This window comes from Ursus arctos, unplaced genomic scaffold (genome assembly GCF_023065955.2).
Source record: "Ursus arctos isolate Adak ecotype North America unplaced genomic scaffold, UrsArc2.0 scaffold_36, whole genome shotgun sequence".
Taxonomy (NCBI): domain Eukaryota; kingdom Metazoa; phylum Chordata; class Mammalia; order Carnivora; family Ursidae; genus Ursus; species Ursus arctos.
The window spans coordinates 16709313-16730303 of NW_026623050.1; positions in this window are offsets into that span (position 1 = coordinate 16709313).

The window sequence follows — 20991 nt, forward strand, 5'->3', positions numbered from 1 at the left end:
AGCAGTTCTTTCACGCATAATCTCATTTCATCCTCCCAACCACCAACCTCTGCAGTAGGTTGTAGCAATCACCTCCTGTTTCCTCAGAGGAAACCCTCTGAGAGAGGTTGAGAGGTTTACCCCAGGCCCATCTAGTGCTAAGCTTGAGAAAGCGCCAACTCTCTGGCTTCCAATTCTGTCCTCTTTTCCCACCACCAGGAACCAGACCCTAGGCAATGCCAAGCTGTGACCTGCAGCGACTGGGCAAGAGGCTAGTTACTCCACATTTTAAGGGCAGGCTGTAGTACATTAGATCCTCTCAGATCATTCCTCCCAAGAGGAACACCATGTTAAGAGTTGGCTCCAATACACTCTGTCCCTCTCCCAGTCCCTCATTGCCACTAGCCAGTCTACTTGGCATGGAGAGGCTCTCTGATACTTGACACAAGCTCTTTTGAAAATGTCTTTCCTCCCCTGCTTCCAGCTGCTTGAGAATGTGCTTGGCTTTGAGTCAAGTAGGCTTGGGAACTGGTGGTTTCGTCTTCAGGTTTTGCCATTGAGGGGCCTTGAAGGGCTTTGCTGTTTGGCCCCCACATGGGCTTCCTCTCTGCTCTCCTCTGCCCCGAGGAATTGCTGTTCCCTCCCATTCCTGCACATTCATTCAGCCTCCACTCTGCATTGATGTGCCCCGAGGTCATCCTTCCCTCCCTTCTTAAGCCAATTTCGGCTCCTTTCCTCACACATTGTTCCTTCATTTTCAAGAAAAATACAAAGTAGTCTCTTTGAGTATGATAATTCTGAGTCATTGCATACCATCATCATTTAGAACAAAAAGATGTCAAAAGGTGGGCGGGTTCATTTCATCTAGCAAGGGAGTAGGCCTTCTCTTCTTTGTTCTACCCTTAATGACTCATTCAACCTGAATCAAAGCTGAGTAGTCTTGGCCTTTGAACAGGAGGCTGGGGGGTGACGGGGGAGGAGCAGGGTGTAGGTAACACCCAAGCTGGGGCCATGTCCCTGTGGCATGGAGTGGGCAGAAGGGACTGAGAAAATAGAATGGTAGCTTGGTGCCATATGAAGCCCTTGTTCATCTCCTGACCTCTGTTTTCCCATCTATAAAAACCTCAAAAGGATCACACAAGAGTGGGTGGGGACTGGGGTACATGACCTCACTGTAACTATTTTTCTGAATCACTGTGCTTTCCTACTTGGGCATTGGAACCTTGATTCAGGAAAAAAGGTTCAACCCCCACCTGGCTCAGGTACCTGAAGAGGTGGAGAGAGGAGGCTTTGCTGGCAGACTTAGGTTTGGATCCTACCTCTGCTACTTCCTGCCTGTGTGACCTTAGGATAAATATCTCAGCTCTCTGCATCTCACTTATAGTTTTCTCATTTATAAAAAGAGAATAGTACTTATCTTGATAAGGTATTGTGAGAATAAAATGTAGTATCTGCCACAATTATTTCAGGGACTTCCCTGACTCACGTGATATACAGGACAGAGGACAGGTAGGCTGGGTGCGCTTGGCTATTCTTTTAATATCCCTCAGTTTCTTCTTTGGTAAATTGGGATAATAACATGCACTTTGCGAGAGGTTTCTGAGTGTTAGAGATGATATAGTAAAGAGTCCAGCACAGCACTAGGACCTTAAGTGGCGCTGCTGGTCCATTAGAGGTTAATCCGTATTTACCTTACCTAGGGCCAGTGCCGGGTCAAAGCAGGAGACACCAGTGGGTTTTGAGCCAGAGAAGGTGGGACCAAGATGCCATCAGCATACAGGTTAGGGCCAGTACCTAGAGGTCTGGTGCAGGGTGCTCAGACAGGGGATGGTGTCTGGCAAGAGTTCACACCCCAGGACCAGAGGGGCTGCCCCACGTACCCACTCATACAGCTATTTTTTTCCACAGCGTTGGATTCAGGCAGTCTCCCCGATGGGTTCACAGACCTCACAATACAAGCTGCCAGTCAGGGCTCTGCAGAGGCCTAGAAATAGGGTAGCAACACCCTAGGGCGGTAGGTCTCAACATGAGGACCCAGGTTACTGCAGAGGATTCGCAAACATAAAAACATTCCTTTTGGGGAAGGAAGACTTTTTGTTATTTTTTTTTTTCCTGGTGGAAACTGGGATCCATGGCGTTTTGGTCATACTGGGCTGTCTAGTGGTTCACAGACCTCTTGAGGTTCCAACACAAGTGGCCTTGGCGTACACAAAGAACTCTGAACCAGTCTGGGAGACCAAAGAGATTCATCTCCCCAGTCCCTCAGCAAGTTTTAGTTGCACACCCTGGAGAACCAGGGTCTCAGGATCTCTCCCGAAAAAAAACATGACCAAACCATCTGCTAAACAAATCACACACTGTTCTGTCTCAATAATCTTACTTGCATCATTGTGCAGCCTGGAATGTCCTCTCCCCTCACCCAAATCCTACCCATATAAAAGGCCCAGCACCAGTCCTAACTCTTCTGGGAAGCCCTCCAAAATCTTTCTAGCCCACAGAAATTATCTCTTCCTCAGAACACATGGTCATGCCGTCATTTTCTTTCTGGATAGCATTTATTCTATGGCTTTGTTTGTTAGCAACTGTCTTTGGTATTTTTAATTTTTTTCTTCATGATTATTGGTTTCCTCCATCTTTTTCATTTCTTTCTTCCAGCTAGTCACCAAAGCCTGTTGGGTGTACCTCTCAAAATTCTCTTAAATCCATCAACTCTTCTTTACCTCTCAGGGTCATTCTCTGGTTCAGGCCGCCATTACTGCAGCGGCCTCCTGAGAAGTCTCCTGAGTCTGGCCTAACGCTTCCATTTCATTCTCCACCCTGAGCCCAGAGGACTGTTTCTAAAATACAAATCTGCCTCAGGATGCCTCAGTCAGTTAAGCATCTGCCTTCAGCTCAGGTCATGATCCTGGGGTCCTGGGAGCGAGTCCCATGTTGGGCTCCCTGCTCAGTGGGGAGCCTGCCGCTCCCCCTACTTGTGCACTTCTCTTTCTCTGACAAATAAATAAGATCTTTTAAAAAAATAAAATACAAATCTGCCTCAAGCCCTTTATCCCACTAACCTCAAGATAACATATAAACTTTCAACAGACTTTTCAAAGGCCATCATTTGCTGGTCCCTGCCCACCTTTGCAGTCACATTTCTTAACGTTCCCCTCCCCCCAACCACTTCCAGGATTATCACTGAGGCCTGCCACATTCTGGTCATGGTAAATCCTTCTTAACTCCTCACACACACACTCTTCTGGACATTCTATCTGGAATCCTCTTCCTTCCCACCCACCATGTCTCACACAACACTTGTTTCACCTACACATATTCAGTCTTCGGGTCTCCAGCTCAATGTTATCTCATCCACTAAGTCTTGATACCTGCCCGCCTCGCAACAGACACCCCAGTCTTGGTGACCTACCCAGAGTACCTTGTCCCCTACCCATCACCATACTTTTAATTCCACTTTATAGGTGCCTGTTTACTGGTCTTTGTCCCCCACTAGACCATAAGCAATTTCAGAGCAGAAACCATATCTGCACAGTTTACTGTTACATATCCAGTGCTGGGCCCAGTGTCTACCTTTCATAGATGCTCAAGAAATGATTTTTTAATAAATAAATGAAAAGAGTCTATACATCCAAATCTTCAAGGGCAATAAACATTGTATATGCTTCTCTGTATCTCCCTTCAGTGCCTGATTCAGGGACCTGTGTATACTAGGTATGGAGGGAAAGGGGTAATGCCCTCATTATTTAAACAAAATGCTCCTCTATTTCTTGCTGTTTCCCTTTTCCAGACTGAAGGCTTTTTGAAGTACGTGCTGACAGGAATGCAGCTGACAACACGGTGACCTAGATCTGCCCCCAGGGGTGCTAGGTGAGCAGGAAGACCCACAAAATTCAAGACCTTCAGAAGCTGAATGGACCACTCATCAAGGAGGAGCTGAGAAAGCCTAGATGGAGTCCGGAAATTCAAGTTCACGTCTTGGCTCTTTCATTCAATAGCTCTATAACCACAGGCAAATCACTTAGCCACTGGAGTTCAGTTTCCTCAATTGGTAAAATGCGGGAAGGAAAAGGACTGAGATTTTATCTTCACTTATAGCTCTGAGTTAGCATTCATTAATAAACATGTCAGCACATTCCCACCAGAAAGGAGGAAGAATCGGGCTGTTTCCAGCTTAAAGATCAGGATACCCATATCATTACAAACAAGGTAAGTGTTTTTGTGATCATAATCTTACATATTATATGAGGCTTTAAACTTGGTAGTGAGTTTTCATATTTTTAATTCTTAAAGTAACTCTGGCAGAGGCAGCTATAGGGGTATATCAATATCCATTATTTCCCTCTTGCCTATCAATTTATTAGAAATGGCAGTATGCTCAGTTAAAAACTATATTCCCCAGCCTCCCTTATAGCTAGGATGATCATGCGACTAATCTCTAACAGATAAGGTTTGAGCAGAAATGTCATGTATAGCATCCATGTAAAGCTTCCCTAAAGGGGGAGAATACACTCTTTGCCTTCTTTGTCCTCTCCTTTCTGCTGGCTGAATGTGAACAAGATGTCTGGAATTTGGCAGCCATAGTGGACCATGAGGTGATGTGCTAAGAATGGTGGAGCAGCAAGACAGAAGGAGTTGGGCCCCTGACACCAGGAGCCACCATCCCAGCCCTGAGTTATTTTCTGTTGGACCTCTTTGCCATAAGAGAGAAATAATTTCCATTTTCTTTAAACTACTGTTATTTTAGTTTTCTTTGCACATGTAAACCTAACCCTAATTGATAAAATAATCCGCTATTTTATTCAAGACCCTGTGCTAGATGCTGCAGGGGATGTAAAGGTTTATAGAGTTGGGCAGGAAGGCTCTGTCTGGTATGAAGGAAATGCTAAAAAAAGGTTTGGTCTGGTAGGGTTGTGTGGACATGAAGAGGATTTTACGAGATGAGGCCAAGGAATATTATGGAAGGAGCTTAAATGCCAGGCTAATGACGTTGGACTTGACCCAGTGATGGGCAAACAGAGCAGATAAGCTTGGCTCCAATTTGCGAATGAGAAAGCCCAGGCCTTGGCAGATTACAGGACTTGTTCAAGGTCACCCAGCCCGTAAGCTGCAGAACCAAGCCGATCTCAATTCTACTGACACTTGCGCCAGTGCCATCCCATAGTTCTGGTGTCCTTGACAGAATCTGGGGCAAACAGGGTAGGAATGGAGGTTTTGCACTTTGACACAGCCAGGGAACTAGACTGTGCCCCTCCTCATACCCCCACACCTTTAAGAGGAAGATTTGGGGGGGGGTTAGAAGTTCAGGATCCAGACCTACCTTGAAGTCAGAGGATCCTTCCTCAGCCTCCTGCTTAGCCACCCCCATGAGGCTACAGTGGCCAGGGTACTGCTTTGCTATGTGGTAAGTGCCCATGCGTCAGGCACAGTGCTGGGCACTCTACACATTTTCTAACTTACTGCCAACAATAGTTGAACAAGAAAGTTATAATACCACTCCTATTTTACAACAAAGATGAAGAAACTGAGGCTCTAAGAAATGAAACCACCTACCCAAAGTCACTCCATTGATGGCAGAGTTGAAGTTCAAAGCCACATTTGTTCAACTCCAAAGCTGTGTTCTTAGCCCCACATTTTAATGTCTTCTCAATCCCTGCCAAAGCATGGAATAGTCTTCTATTACTACTCAGACACCAAGGACTTACCTAGTTTGATAGGTTGACCAGTACCAGATTCCCACTGTGCGCATTCCGCCTGCAGTCAGCAGTCAGCGTCCTATCCAATAATCCTATCACCCATGCCCTACACGTGACTATCGCATGGGTGAGGTATCTCCTGGGGAGGTAGACCTACAGATGCCCAGATCTTTGTGGCCTCAAGCCTCCCAGGGTTCTTTGTCTTTGTTGGTAATGTGGCAAGCATGTCAGAGTCCTCCCATTCTAGGTTCTAGAATTCACAGATTCCAGTGAGCTGTTTCATGGAATCAGGGACACTGCATTCTTTGTGTCCTTCCTGTGGCTGTCATGGTTAGAATGCATTTGTTATGATTTGCACTGGCATTCATTCAATAAACAACTGGTCATTGGAACTGAATCTCCTACCATTGCCAACATTTGGAAAGTTGCGTTTTATTTTGCTGGTTCTCCAGTGTGCATCTTTCCAGTAATGTGGTATGTCCAGTGTTCCAACACAAACCACATATTCCCCTAAGCTGACCATGCTGATTTTCTTCTGGAACTTCCATAGGAAACACCCTGAGATGTAGCCTGCAGAGCTGAAGGTGACTGATGGAACCCCGTCCCCTCTGCATTCTCTGCACAACTCTAAGAGAACAACTACTTTGCCAGGTTTTGCCCTGGGTCATCAGCAGGCTACCCCATTCTTGTGCAGCCTCCCTTCCTACTGGCAAAACACTCTTCCTTTCCAAGCTCAGCCTAAGACTCTCACCCCACACCCTGGCTAATCAGGCTGCAGGTGGAATGTAATTCCCTTATTTTAACTAGATACATTAGGCTTAGCCTATGTCTAGCAGATTTTAATAGTTATTGATAGAATATACATCCATTTCCTTATCAACACTATAATCAACATTCCTATTCTCAGATGCACCACTTTAAGCATCTGAAGTCAGACATGAAAGACTAATTTAAATTTGTTCATAACAAAGTTTTCTGAAGATATAAGCAGATTCTGTCAAATGCAGAAGCACAATTCTTACAAATACTTTTATGCACTGTAGTGTCGTCAAACTATCTCACCAGAGCTTATCATTACACCTCGTAGACATTCTTATCAGTGGTTCTTATGCAATCCTCATAATCTGTCATTGTCACCCAAAAGTGACGGCCAGTTAGGCAGTTGGACCCACATGATTACCAAAGGCTCACTGCTTCCTTGACTGCAACATCCTCATTAAAATTATGCCCCAGATGTTTCATACATGGCAACACTGGACATTTACATGTTCCCCCAGGAAGCATCAGCAGTTGGTGGACTTGAAAGGACTTTGAAACCCTATATAACACTGTACAATGTGTCAGCTGTCCTTTTACATGGTAGCAGATGGTGGCCAAAGTCCAGCTGGGCACAAGGCCCAGCTCTACCTCTTAATTGTGATATTGATCTCTACTAGGTCATTTATACTCTCTCACCCCCAGGTGTTTCATCTGTGAAATAGAAATGATAATGCTTGCCCTACCATGCAGTTCAAATGAGATCATAGTTGGGACATCCCTTCGACATTCAAAGGTTAGCCATTTTATCATACACATTAACTTTTAATCTTTACAATAATAGGAGGTAGAGGTCATTTTCCCCTTTTACAGATGTGGAGATTCAAGTGAATAAGCGCTGAAGGACCTGGGGTCCGTACCCAGGTCTCCCTGTCCAATGTTCTTTCACCTTTGGGAGGAGGCACTTTCCATGGCACCATCCCTGCTCATGGCTCTGTCCTCTGCACACTGTGAACAGCACATCATTGAGCTGTTGGCCTTAAGTCTGGCAGCAAATCAGTCCTCAAGAGCCACACAGTGGGGAGAAGAGGACCAAGGGAAGGCAGTTGAGCCCCTGGGGCCTCTACTGTCCATGAATCCTACTCCCAGCCCAGCTGCCTGATTTTCCCCAACACAAGTATGTTAGCCACATACCCGTGGAGCACCTGCTTCCACCTCAGCCCTGGGAAAAGCAGATGGGATTCAGTGGCACTGCCCTGAAAAGATGTGTCATCTGGTTGAGGCAAGAACTCAGAGACACAGCAACAGCTGAACACAGAACAGTACATGTTCAGGTGCCAGATGAGTAGGAAGGACAGAGGGACATTCCCAGATGCTCCATTTGGGAACACTGGAAATTCTTGAAGCTCTCTGTGGCCCCAACAAGCCCAAAGAAATACCTCAGTTTGGGGAGACACGGAATTTGCCTCATCACTCCTCTTTCCTCAGCCCCACTCCCAAGGTCCCTTTCAGCTATATCCCTTCCCGTCCCCAAAGCTGTCTCCCTCACTGGCCTACACACTCCACAAGGTCAGATAGTACACGTTTCCCTTGCCATGTGCTCTAGACCTACTCCAGAGTTCGTCCTCACTGAACATCTGCTGAATTGAACAGATGTAAGTAGAGTACATGGACAACAAAATGGATTCATCCTCTGGCCTCAGAGGCCTACGGAAGAGTATGCTGGCAGCTGGACTCTGTCCTGGGAAGTGGGGAGGCCTAGGCCCTCATGGAGGAGCCAAAGGAAGAGAAACCCATCAACATCCTATGAACTAAATGAAGAGAAATGCTCTTTAGGAAAAAACCTGCTAAATGAAATTCCTGAGAGCAGCAACTGTCAGGGAGCAAAGTCCTCCCCTTGTGTGAGAGGCGAGAAAGTGGTATTCAGCCACCACCAGCCAGAGCTGGGCTGCGCAGGTGAAGGGGCCTCTTCCTGCGCTTGAAGTAGACTGAGGGGAGCCTGTGGGGCCCCTTTTTGCCTCACTGTGGGGGACTCATGGGTGAGTTTTGAGGGCCCTGACCTCTTCAGAGGAAGGAGGCCTAATTGCCAGGTCCAGTGTCCTTCCCTGATCTTCTGTTGAGTGAGTGGAGAACTGGTGGGGGCTTTCTCTGAACCACGCAGCCCCTTACCTGATCTGGAAGCACAAAGGGAGTCTAATAGAGAGCTACTTTATGCAAACACCTCTCTCTTTTTGTAGACTATATTTAGAGAAAGAAACCACTTTGGCATTTAGAGATAAGTTTTACATAAGAGTTTGTTACTGCTGCTGCTGCTAACCATCCAAATAGTAAAAGCCAAGTGGAAATACTCAAATGTCAGCAATAACCACCAAAATGCTTACTACCCACAAGGCCCCCTTCAGTCATCACATTTTTTAACTTCTGGAAGTACAGAGAACCTTCTGAGAAGAACTTGTCATAATCTAATGCTTGACAGAATGCTTTCCACCTTCCCTCCCCAAACTCTCCCATTAGGGTTTTTCCAGTGCACTTGATTGCAACAACTTTGGACCAAGCTAACTCACTGTGTGGCCTTGGACAAGTCCCTATCGCTGTTGGTCTCAGTTGCTGATTGTAGGACCTTTAAGCTTCTCTCCTGCTGAAAGGGGTCCCTTTCAGCACCATGAGTGCAGAACCAGTGATCCCATTAGGAAACAATGTAGCTCCTAGAATTATGAGTCTGCAGGGAACATATCCCACTTCTGGCTGAACTGTTCCCAGACTGCTGCTAACACAGAGGCTCCAAGTTTTCAAGCCTCAATAATGGCTCCAAGGAATTCAGTGTTTTCTTTTGTACCAAATGACTGCTGGAACCACAAGGGTCCTGGACAGGCCTTACTTAGCTGGCTCAGTAAAAAGAAGGAAATTGACCTTTTGCCCTCTTGCTGCATTCTCTTCCAGTGGTCTCCTGGGCCGCCTTCTCTGGACCTCCTCCCACACCCCTACAACCATGCCATCACCACTGCAAGAGTTTGGGCTCTTGGGTGGCCAATGAGTGCCTACCGTGCTTGGCCCTCTCCAGCCCTCTCGTTCCCTGCCTGCTAAGAAGCTCCTTCTGTAGGAAGCTGCTCTCAGGTGGGAGGGAGCCAACTGACTAATTCACACCGAGACATAATGCTTCCTAAAGAATTAAAATGCAGATGTCCTATAGGAGGAAAAAAAAATTCATTAAGTTCCCAAAGAAATTAAAGAGTAGAACTTGAGGCATCAAAGAGGAACCAAGAGAGGAAGAGGTTTTATGGCATGGGAGCTTTCCAACACCAGATTTTTGGATTTGGGTGTGGCTCTGCCCTTTCTTTTACAGGCCTGTCCTCTGGGAAAATGTGTTTAACCACTCTGAAATCCAATTTCTAGGACTATAAAATGGCTCTGGAGCCACTGACCTACCCCCATGAGATAACAGGAAAGTGCTTGCAAACTGCATAGTTCAGCATAGACCCCTATGCCCATGCCCCCGCTTCCCACCCCCAGTCATCTCCTTCTTAGCTCCACTGCTCACTCCCACTACCTTGGGAGAAGAACAAGAGGGAGAAAGATGCTGGCATGTTGCCTTCCAGCCTTCCCCACGCTTTATCCCCTCCCCACCTCCTAATCATCACAGGGATTTCAAGTGCTGTGTTTGTATGTGCCCCCTAGACGAAGCGCTCCAAGTCTCTGAAACCGCAGGGTTTCTGACACCTACAGCAGGACAACAGAAGACGGGTGTGCAGGGTGGGAAAGAGGAGGTCTGTGTGGTGGACAAAATCAGGAGACATGAGGGGCATGCTTTTTTTTTTTTTTAACTACACAAAATTGTGTCCTTTCTGACACTTTTTCCAACGTCTCTCAGTCCCCTTGAAGACTAGGCAGCACGAAGACATGCTTGGTGCTATTTTACAATCAGGCAGCACATGGAATGGGGCTATTTCCACATATTCCTCTCGGTCAGGGGACGGCCCTCCAGCCCCCAACGGAGTGGACACTCTCCTTATTTAAACGTAGACGTTTCTCCTCACTTCCAAAGATTTATATTTATAAAGCCCTAACTTGATGGGAATTAATCTAGCTATTCTTAATTACCATTAGGCTTATACGTTAACAATGTACTCCCAAGTAAGTTTTGGAATTAGTCTAAAAATACAAACATAGAACTAAGAGTGAATAAAAACAAAGCCAATTCATGGGACACTAGAACATTGCAAAGAGAGGAACCATCATGTTTATTAAGCTCCTGCATGATGAAATTAGGTAATGCATGCTGGGGAACAAGGTCACACGCTGATCAGAGCTGTGTTAGAATACAGTTCTTCTAATCCACTTTGTGGATGGTTGAGAACATAACAGCAGTAAAATAATATAAACTAAAAAATTACGAGCCAAAAAAAAAAAAGGCAAATTCAAAGCTGGTTCAAAACTAAACACCAATCTAAATCCAACTAACAAATAGGTGGAAATGAAATTGAAATGAGAAAAAGCATAAGTGGAAATGCAAATATCAGACAGGCAGAGTAAATGTGAACTGGAACTGCACTTCAGCTGTCCACTGATCTGGAGTTTTTACTGTCAGCTCTGGGGCTCCCAGTGGGTCCTAATGCCATGGAAGAAGTGATTCTATATTGGGAAAACAAGGTTGAAGACAAAAACAATAACAGAAGGCTGGGGCTTGTGTTTGACACAAATCGAAGGCAGAAAGGAACCATGACCTCATTTTTGGTGAAAATCACCAGGAAGAATAAACAAAGAGTTCTTGCTCCCCTCTCTATGAAAAGGAATGAAATGTCAGTAACAAGAAAGACAAAATAATTAAGAGAATTCCTGAGCCCACATCAACTCTGTCAAGGTGAGTGCATGCCCAAAGCACGCTCCAGAGCAAGGCCCTTACAGTGCTTCTGGAAAGCCACTGAAGATGAAGACCCTGTGGGTGCTTGTTGCTGGCAGGGCAAGATGTTGTGAAGACTGAGGAGACAGAGAAGAAAACTTCCATTGTAAGGACTTTGAGCCTGAAGATATTTACCTCCTTCACCATCTGCCGTCTCTGCTGTGTCCTCTTGGGCTAGCAGCGTGACACTTAACCTTGGGGCTTCTGCCTCATACTCACCTGGCAAATAATGAAGAGACTTCCTGACCACCCCCAGTTATCCCAGTTCGATTAGTGTAGGTTGGGTTGCCACACAGTAAACACCTGTTTTACTGAACACTGTCAGCTCAATTCATAGTTTACCCATACCTCCCAGCCATGGCTTCCAAGAGGCCAGGTCAGAGCTCTTCTAGGAAAATGAAGGAAGAGAAGTGCCTCTGTAATATTTAAGTCAAATGTTGGGTCTCCTGGACAACGAGAAATGAGACTTGAGCAAAATTAATAGGAACATGACATGGACCTTACAGTCAAAGAATTTTGTGGGTAGAATTCTCAACTACAATAAAATATGGAATGTGGCTCGAGTTTAAATATTTTACTAGTAAATCCCACAGATCTAGACTTTCACTCCGTGGTTTTATTTTCTTTATTGGAATTGTCCAAAATCATGCCAAATACCTAAAGAAAGAAACAATGTACCTATGACAGAGCACTCTCCTTGACCCTCAAAAATAGCAAGGTATAAAACTGGAGAAGAAAATGCCCTTCCTCAAGCCCATTAGCCAGAAACATAGAATTTTGAACCTGGAAGAAACTTTAATCAGAGACCCAGGTTTAGGGTAGTAATACCATCTGACAAAATGAGGCACAGGGCCTTGGGAAGAGGCCAGTGTGCAACGAGGGGTCTTAGAAGTGTGAGCATCTTTCGTTTCATGGTATATCTACCTCTGCCAATGAATCACTGTGCAATTCATTTAAATAGTCATTTACTGCATTCCGTTGATTCATAGACTTTTCAACCTGGAAATATCAACTGGTTTCTCCATTGCCATGCAGCTAGTTGGTGGAAAATGTCAGGGACCACGCCCAGTGTTTTGAACTCCTATCCAGAACTATGTTACCTCCATTTTCTACATCTGCAACTACTTTGTATATACCCCTCAACATCCAAAAGTACCACATACTTTAGGTTTCAGACAGTCAATAAAAGGTCTTAATTATCTAACATCAGGAAAGAGAATAAACGCATCTAACATTTAGAAGTAAAGTAACTTAGGACTGAGTCCAGCCCTAAACGAAAGCCAGTGGGTGGTACATGGCACCATATGTCAGGCTGGTTAACAGCCTAGCTCTCCCCTGCTTATGCTCATCATTGTTCCCCATTTCTTCCAGAATCAGGTGCCAGGGCTAATTAAATTCCTGATTAAAGCCCAAGGCATCAGCTGGCCAGCTGGCTGGGTATAAGGACAAAATGGTCCCCCTTATTTGATTTCCAAAGATATTGGTATTATATTGGTAGAGCCATCTGTTAGACTCCCCCAAATCATGCATTCTTTTATTCATTCATCCATTCATTCACTAATTTGTTCATTCATTCATTCAACATTCTTAGCGCCTCAGGACATGGGACACATCAATCTCTCCTCTCAAGGAATTTACAGCCCATTTGAGATAAGAAATGAACTCATGAAAAGAATTTAAGGGGGAGCACGTGTAGGCAGAGCAGAGGAGGGGAGAGAGAGCTTCCTCAAGGTGGTAGACCTGATCCAGGCAGCGTTCATGGAGGAGGCAGGGCTTGTAAGCCCCTGAAAGGTAGGCACAAAGCCCTCTTGATCTTTCCAGCCCTTGATTGAACAAAGAAAAATCTCAGTTACACTCAGTGACAGTAGCCAGTTGCTTAGGGACTTATTAATTTTTTTTAAGGTTTTATTTTTAAGTAATCTCTACACCCAAACGTGGGGCTTGAACCCACAACCCTGAGATTAAGAGTCACACATTCCACTTATGGAGCCAGCCAGGTGCCCCAGGACTCATTAATTTCTGACATTTCCCCAAAATGGAAGATAAGATTACTGGGGACCTAGCCTCCTCACTGCATGCAGGCCCCTTGGGGCCGGGCTTGGGACTGACAGGTAGGGGAACATCCCTTCAGAGGCACTTGTTCATTTAGAATAGTGGCTCTCAACCATATTACACCCAATGTCTCTTTTTATAACATAATTTGTAACTCTCTCTTTGTTATGCTCAAATGAAAACCATAAATAACACAATCTGTCTACACACAGAATTTTCCCTCCAAAATCCATAATTTAAAAAAATATATAAATAAGGCACTGTTATAATCAAAGAGCAAAGAAATTTTATAGTAAAATATTAAGTATTTCAGTACCAGAAAAAAATGTGTATACAGCTGCACTGGAAGACCTAATGAGTAGTTAGATGTCTGCATATATGTGCAGAATCACCGTGAATACAATAGTTATAAATGCACAGATCCACATGGATTTTAAGGGCCACTCAAATACTGATTGGCATTGCTATTCATTATATGATTTTCCAGAATCATGGGGATACTGGGGAACTCAGTAAAGTCATAAACAAAATGGGCTACCTTCACTCGATCTCGCATTCCTAGAAAAATTCAGTTCATGTTAAAACTGAAAAAAGTCTTTCACGTTTATATATAAAATGGAGTTGGATGTTAGAACCAGATAATTACAAACAGGGTTTTCATAGACATAAACATCTAGTGGGACATTTGAAAGTCATGTTGACAGTACTTTGTGGTATAGACTGTTCTGACCATGGCAGAACATCTGACACCCCCGTCCAGCGGCACACACCCCCCCATCATTGTAACAAATTGTGATTGTGACAAATGCCTCCATAAATTTCCAAAAATGCCTCTTAAGGAGTGAAACTATCTTTTCTGGGAAGCCTAAATTAGAGGGCAGGTGTGAGTGTGTGGTGTGTGTGCGTGTGTATGTGTGTATAGGTTATATGCATCTTATAATAGCTGGAAGTAGGGATCACCTGCTCACCCTATTGCCTCCTGAGGTGGTTAATTTTATGTGTTGGGACACCTGGGTGGCTCAGTTGGCTGGGTGTCTGACTTCTGCTCAGGTCATGATCTCAAGGTCCCAGGATAAGAGCTCAGCAGTGGACTCAGTGGGGAGTCTGCTTAGCCCTCTTCCTCTCCCTCTGCCCCTACCCCCCCCCCATGCTCTCTCTGTTTCTCTCTCAAATAAATAAATAAAATCTTTAAAAAAATTTTTGTGTGTCAACCTGTGAGCCATGGGGTGCCCAGTTATTTGGTCAAACATTATTCTGAGTATTTCTGTGAGTGTGTTTTTTGATGGGACTAACATTTAAATTTATAGACTGAGTAAAGGAGATTGGACTCTCTAATGTGGGTGGTCCTCATCCAATTAGTTGAAGGCCTGAATAGAACAAAAAGGCTGACCTTCCCTAGAGTAAGAGTAAGAGTAATTCCTCCTGCCTGACTGCCTTAGACTGGGACATCAGCTTTTTCCTGCCTTAGGACTCAAACTGAAACATTGACTCTTTCTGGGTCTCAAGGCTGTTAGCTTTCAGACTGGAACCACATCATCAGATCTCCTGGGTCTCCACCTTGCCAATTCATCCTGTCAGCCTCCATAATCACTTTAAGCCAATTTCTTATTATATATATAATACAAAATCTATACTTAGCTATATATACATCCTATATACAGCCAATAGGATGGGAAACTTCTGTTTCTCTGAAGAGTTCTAATACATTCCCATTCAAGTCTGAGTAATGTCTCTGCCATGTACTGCCTTCTGCCCTCTGATTCCCCGCTTCAGGGTGTTGGGCTCTTGACTATCATAGTTTTTGATCCACTGTAAGACACTCTGAAGCACTATTTCAGGAGGCTCCAGCTGCAGCACATAGGACCCCACCCCAAACTTAGCACGAATCAAGCAATAGCAAACAGGGGAAGGGACCCAAAAAGGTACCCTTGAGAGCTGACTGGCCCTGAGACTTTGGTCCCTTTTCAGTGTCTTCTTGGAAACTCAGGCTTGGGTCCTCTTATGAAAACAGGGTGGAAGGGCCTTTGGGAGAAGACCAGAGGAATTTTGATTACTTGGATTTACTTTGATTATTCTCCCTTCTAAGTAAACAAATTAATTCTGTGGTCAGGAAAGGAGTCTCAGAAAGAAAGTATAGCAAGAGTATTTCATTTTATCACATACTCAGTCATACAAAAATGTATTGAATGTCTACTGTATGCCAGGCTTGCATTAAGTTTTGAGAATATAATGATGAGGAAGATGTAGACCTGTCCTCAAGGAGTTCATGAACCAGCAAGGAGACAGACAGGTAAAAAGCAATTATAAAACAATGGAATGTACACCAGGATGAGTAAACACAATTGCAGTGGGAGCACATAGTTGGGGAAGTTCACCCTCCCAGGGAGGTGGGGTCAGGAGTGAAGAAAACTCACTAGAGGGAACATCAGAATTTGGTTTTGAAGAATGAATTAAAGTTAACCAGACAGAGAAGGAGAAAAGGGGGAAAAGGTAGAGAGATGAGTGCTGCAATGGCATGAAGCAAGGATGGGCAGGAACCTTCTGGAATCTACAAGAAGGGATATAAGGTAAGGATGTAGAGTGATGAGAACTAGGCTAGAGAGAGCAGGCAGGGGTTGGATCATGGGACGCCCTGTGTGGGTCATGCTAGCCTGCTTGGTTTTCATTCTGAAGGCAATAGGAAGCCATTGAAATATTTTAAGCAGGGGAGTGGCATGATCAGATTTGTATAATAAACATATCACTCAGACTGAAGAATCGAGTCTGGTTGCATAGACTAGCAAACCAGGAGCAGAAGGAGCACTCAGGAAAGTGTTGCAGTAATTTGGTGGAGGTGTGATGGGGACCCAGATTAAGGCACAAGTCAGGGAGGAAGGAAGGGGATGCAGAATATTAAGTAGAGAAAGGATTTGCATACACACACACACACACACACACACACAACTGATCAGTAAAACATGAAAAACATCTTACTATAACTAATAAGCAATAAATGATATGAATAAATAAATGAAATGATATGGTACTTTCTTCTGACTTCATAAGGGTTTTTGTTTTGCTTTGTTTTTAGGGAATGCAGGATGTGTTGAATTTGAGGTCCCTGTGGGCCTCCAAATGGAGCCCCTCCATTGGTAGTTGACCCTGTGGGTCCAGACTTCAGGAGAGAGGCCTGGGCTGCAGAGAGAGTCTGGGAGTCATTCATGGTAGGTGGCGGTCAGAAGCTTTGGAAGTGAGCTAAATCACCACGGGAGAGCCTGTATAGAAAGGAAGTAGTGCAAAACCCTGGAGAACACTAGCAATCAAGGTGAATAGGGGTTAAAGAACAGTTGAAGGAGGCTAAGAAGGAATGGTCAGAAAAGTAGGAGGAAACCTGGAAGAAAATAATGTTGTGGAAGCCAAGATAGGAATGCCAAGAAGGAGGGAGTGATGAAGACCATCAAAGGTTGCAGAGAGGTCAAATAAGGCTGACCTTCAGACTGAAAAGTATACATTGTATTCAGCAAACAAGTCATCAGTGACTTGTTTCTTCTATTTTGTTCATTGCTTATTTCATCTCCCCTCCATTTCCTTGTACTAATTAGTTGTTGTACTGAGTTGTTATTCAATTCTTTTATTTTCCTAGTTAATTTGGGATCTCCACTTTTTCTGTAATATATCAGCTTTCTTCTCTTTTTTGTCACTTATAGTCAGACTCATATTTTCCTTCCATTGCATGAAGATAAGACCCCCACTATTTTCCCCAAACTCTATTCTCCTGCTGTTCTTCCTCCCCTGAAGGATGAATCCTTTAGAACGCTTTCACTTCCCACTCTCACACCAACATGAGACGTGTGGGAAAGTTTTCCTTCCCCTCTTTCTCCTTTGGTACTTTCAGTTCCAGGCTATTATTAACATTTCCCTTGAAATATGTCTCTTCTATTTTGAGTACTTCTATTACACATCCTTAAACAGTCTATTATTATACATACAAATGTAACTATATATTGTAAAGATTTTTGCTCATCACTATTTTTTTTTTTCCTTTTTATCCTCCACCCATCTTGAAGCTTTTATACTGATACATATATTGTTTGGTTAGATCCTTTATTAATATCTTTTTCTCTGATGGATGATGTAGGTGGCACATCCTTTGAATCTTTGCATATCCTCAGATATATTTCTTTCACTCTGACGGGAACAATGTCTTGCTACAGGATTCTTGGTATGCACTATTTCTTCTTAATGATCTTCACATGATTCACCATAATCCTCTCTGCTTCAAGTGTTATAGAAGAGAAAGTTGATGTCCCCATGATCTTTTTTCCTCTGTCAGTAACTTGTACTTTCTTTCTGGATGATTGTAACATTTTCTTTGTATCCTTAGATTCTTCAGGAATTTACCAAGCTGTGACTCATTTGTCTTGCCCAGAACTTGCCAAAAACCTTCTAATCAGCAGTCTTGGGTCTTTTTTTAGCTTGGGAGATTTATTTTCTACTACTGAAATATTATCTCTCTCTTTTCCATCTACTTAACTTGTGTGCAGATCTTGTCTTTTGGCTCCAGAAAGTTTTTCCGTACTCTACTAGAATCTTTACATCCTAATGTTCTAATTATTTTTAAAGTTATTATTGTTCTTTAGTGGCTTGTTTTTATGCAAACCTCTTTCCTAAGAGTATTGCTGGGCTCCTTAGGTATTGTAGATTATTTTGTCTGCTCTCTGGGCTCAGTGACAATCACTGAGGTGCTTTAAGATGGAGCAGACCCACAAGTGGTGGGCAGTATTCACCCAGTCAAGATGCCAGGAGGAAGACTCTCATTCTCTAGTTTTCTCACATCGCCCAGTGTTGGCAGTAGAAGTAGAACACAGTACACCTGTACAGTTCCACACACACCCCCCTCAATCCAGCTGAGTCTCTTTGCCAGGATACCTAGTGGTACCCAGATACTGGGGCCTTCTGATTAAAGAAGAAGGGGCAGTTCAGAGACTAGGTGCTTACATGAACAACTTTAAGAAAGCAACACAGGTTCCATTCAAGAAGTTATCTCAGGGTGACATGAGAAAGACAGCAGAGTAGGAAGACCTTCTTTCTCCATAAACACGTTGATTCAGCAACAACTCACAGACAAGTTCCTTTTGTGAGAAATTCAGAAACTAACTGAAAGGTTTTTGCAAACATGAAACCAGGCTCATTGAAGCCAGGAGGGAAATTCAGGACATAGTTTTGCCGGAATTCCCACCCCTAGATATGATCAGGAAGAAACTCTCCAAGTCCTGGGTTTTCACAGGGAAGGGAAAGAGTTAGTTCATGCCTTTAGTAGCCCAACTTTTCGAAAAGGGCTTCCCAGAGAACTGGCTTCTGTCTTGCCAGCCTTGGCACTCTTATGGGTCCAACACAGTCTAGCCACCCAGGGGAGAACAGAGACAGTGACTTAGACTGGTAAATGCCATGACTCCTCCCCTTTGCTCAGCACAGAGCAAGCAGGCAAAACCACATCTGCCTGCTTCTCCCTGGTGAGGGAAAGAGTTAGTTCAGGCTTCCAACATCACAACTTTTCTGGGAGCTTCCCAAAGGACTAGTTCTGACTTGCCTGTCTTGGAGGGCTGATGTGGCCAGACATATTCTGGCTGTCTGGAGGCTAGTGAGATCAGAAACAAGATTTGGGTTGGCAGTCATCCTATGGTACCCCTTCCTGGTTCTGCACAGAGCAAGCAGAGATAGATAGATAGATGATAGATAGATAGATAGATAGATAGATAGATGATAGATAGATAGATAGATAGATAGATAGATAGATAGAAAACTGTTCCCAGATTCTCCCTAGGGAAGGAAAAGTTGGACAGAGTGTCCAATGATCCAACATTTCTGTGTACCATCCAAGGAACTGGCTTCAATCTCACTTGTCCCAGTGCACTGATAGGATCCAGCATACTCTAGACATCTGGGAGCTGCAAATAACATAGAAATTGGATTGGTTTAATACAAAAGATTGAGAAGCCCCTAGAATCTCTGGCCAGGCCAATTGATGGGGGTCTTCTCCTGGACACAGCCAGTCTGTGAAGACTATGAGAGGTGACTGTTTTGTCTAATGCACAGACACCAACACAGAGTCAAGGAAAATGAAGAATCAGGCAAAAATATCACAAAGGTACACAATAAATCTTCACAAAACAACCCTAGTGAAATAGCATCATAGACATACCTGACAGAGAATTCAAAATAACTGTTATAGGGAGTTAAGATGGCAGAGTAGTAGGGCACACCTTTTTCAGCCAGTCCCCTGAGTCGAGTTGGATAGGTACCAGACCAGCCTGAACATCCACGGAATCAGCCTGAGATGCAGGAAGATACATCTGGATCTCTACAAATGAACATCTCCAGCACTGAGTATTGAGGTACGAAGTGGGGAGCCATGAAACCGTGCACAGATATCGGAAGATAAATGGAAGGGGGAGGGAGCTGCCGCGTTCGGGCGATGGGAAGCGGTAGCCACCTGCATGGGGGAGCGGGCGGACTCACGGACTGGCACCCGCGAGAGAGCAGACAGACCGTGAGCCAGGAAACATGCACCACCAGACTGAAACGGAGCTCCGGTGTGCTCACTGGAACCAGACTGAGACCAGGAGCTCTGGGAGCCCGTGCAGGGCAGCTGGCGGCTGGCGGTGTTAGAAACACAAAGGACAGAGACACGCCGGCCCTGGAAGTGAGGGCTGGGATGCCGGCTGTGGGGCGCACATCCCGGGACGTTGCAGGGTTGAGCAGCACCAACAGAAACAAAGTTAAAGTGGCCAGAACATCAGTGGAGAATGGTCCACAATCCCTCTGTTTTGAGACAGAGGCTGAGATTCGGCCACTGCTGTTCTGACTCTCAGAAGAGGCACAGCAAACCGCCAGGGAAAGCCGCCAGAGAACAAAAGCCTGGAAATACCGGCTCACAGTGTGCCCATCCCCATCCCCCCTCGCAGGGGACATGGATACTCTACCCAAACAGGGTTGCCTGAGTATCGGCGCGGCAGGCCCCACCCCCAGAAGGCAGGCTGAAAAATCAAGAAGCCCACATCCCTAAGATCCCTATAAAACAAGGGCACACAGCCTGGGTCCCGGTCAATAATTTAGGGTCTGGACAACCCCGCAACCTCTCCTCATCAGAATGACGAGATGGAGAAATCCCCCCCAGCAAAGAAAAGACAATGAGTCTATGGCCTCTGCCACGGAACTAATGGATAGGGATATAACCAAATTATCAGAAATGGAATTCAGAGTAACAATGGTCAAGATGATGTGTAGGCTTGAAAAAATATTAACGAAAATAATAACGAGAATATAGAATCTCTAAGGGCGGAAATGAAAGCAAATCTGGCAGAAATTAAAAATTCTATTGGCCAAATGCAGTCAAAACTAGAGGATCTGAGGGCCACAGTGAATAAGGCAGAAGAACGTATCAGCGAATGAGGATGGGTTAGTAGAAGAGAAACCTAAAATAGAATCTGGACTTAAAAAAATCCACACTGAAGAATATAGGTTACGGGAGATTACTGACTCAATGAAACGTTCCAATGTCAGAATCATCGGCATCCCCGAGGGGGTGGAGAAAAACAGAGGTCTAGAAGAGATATTTGAACAAATTGTAGCTGA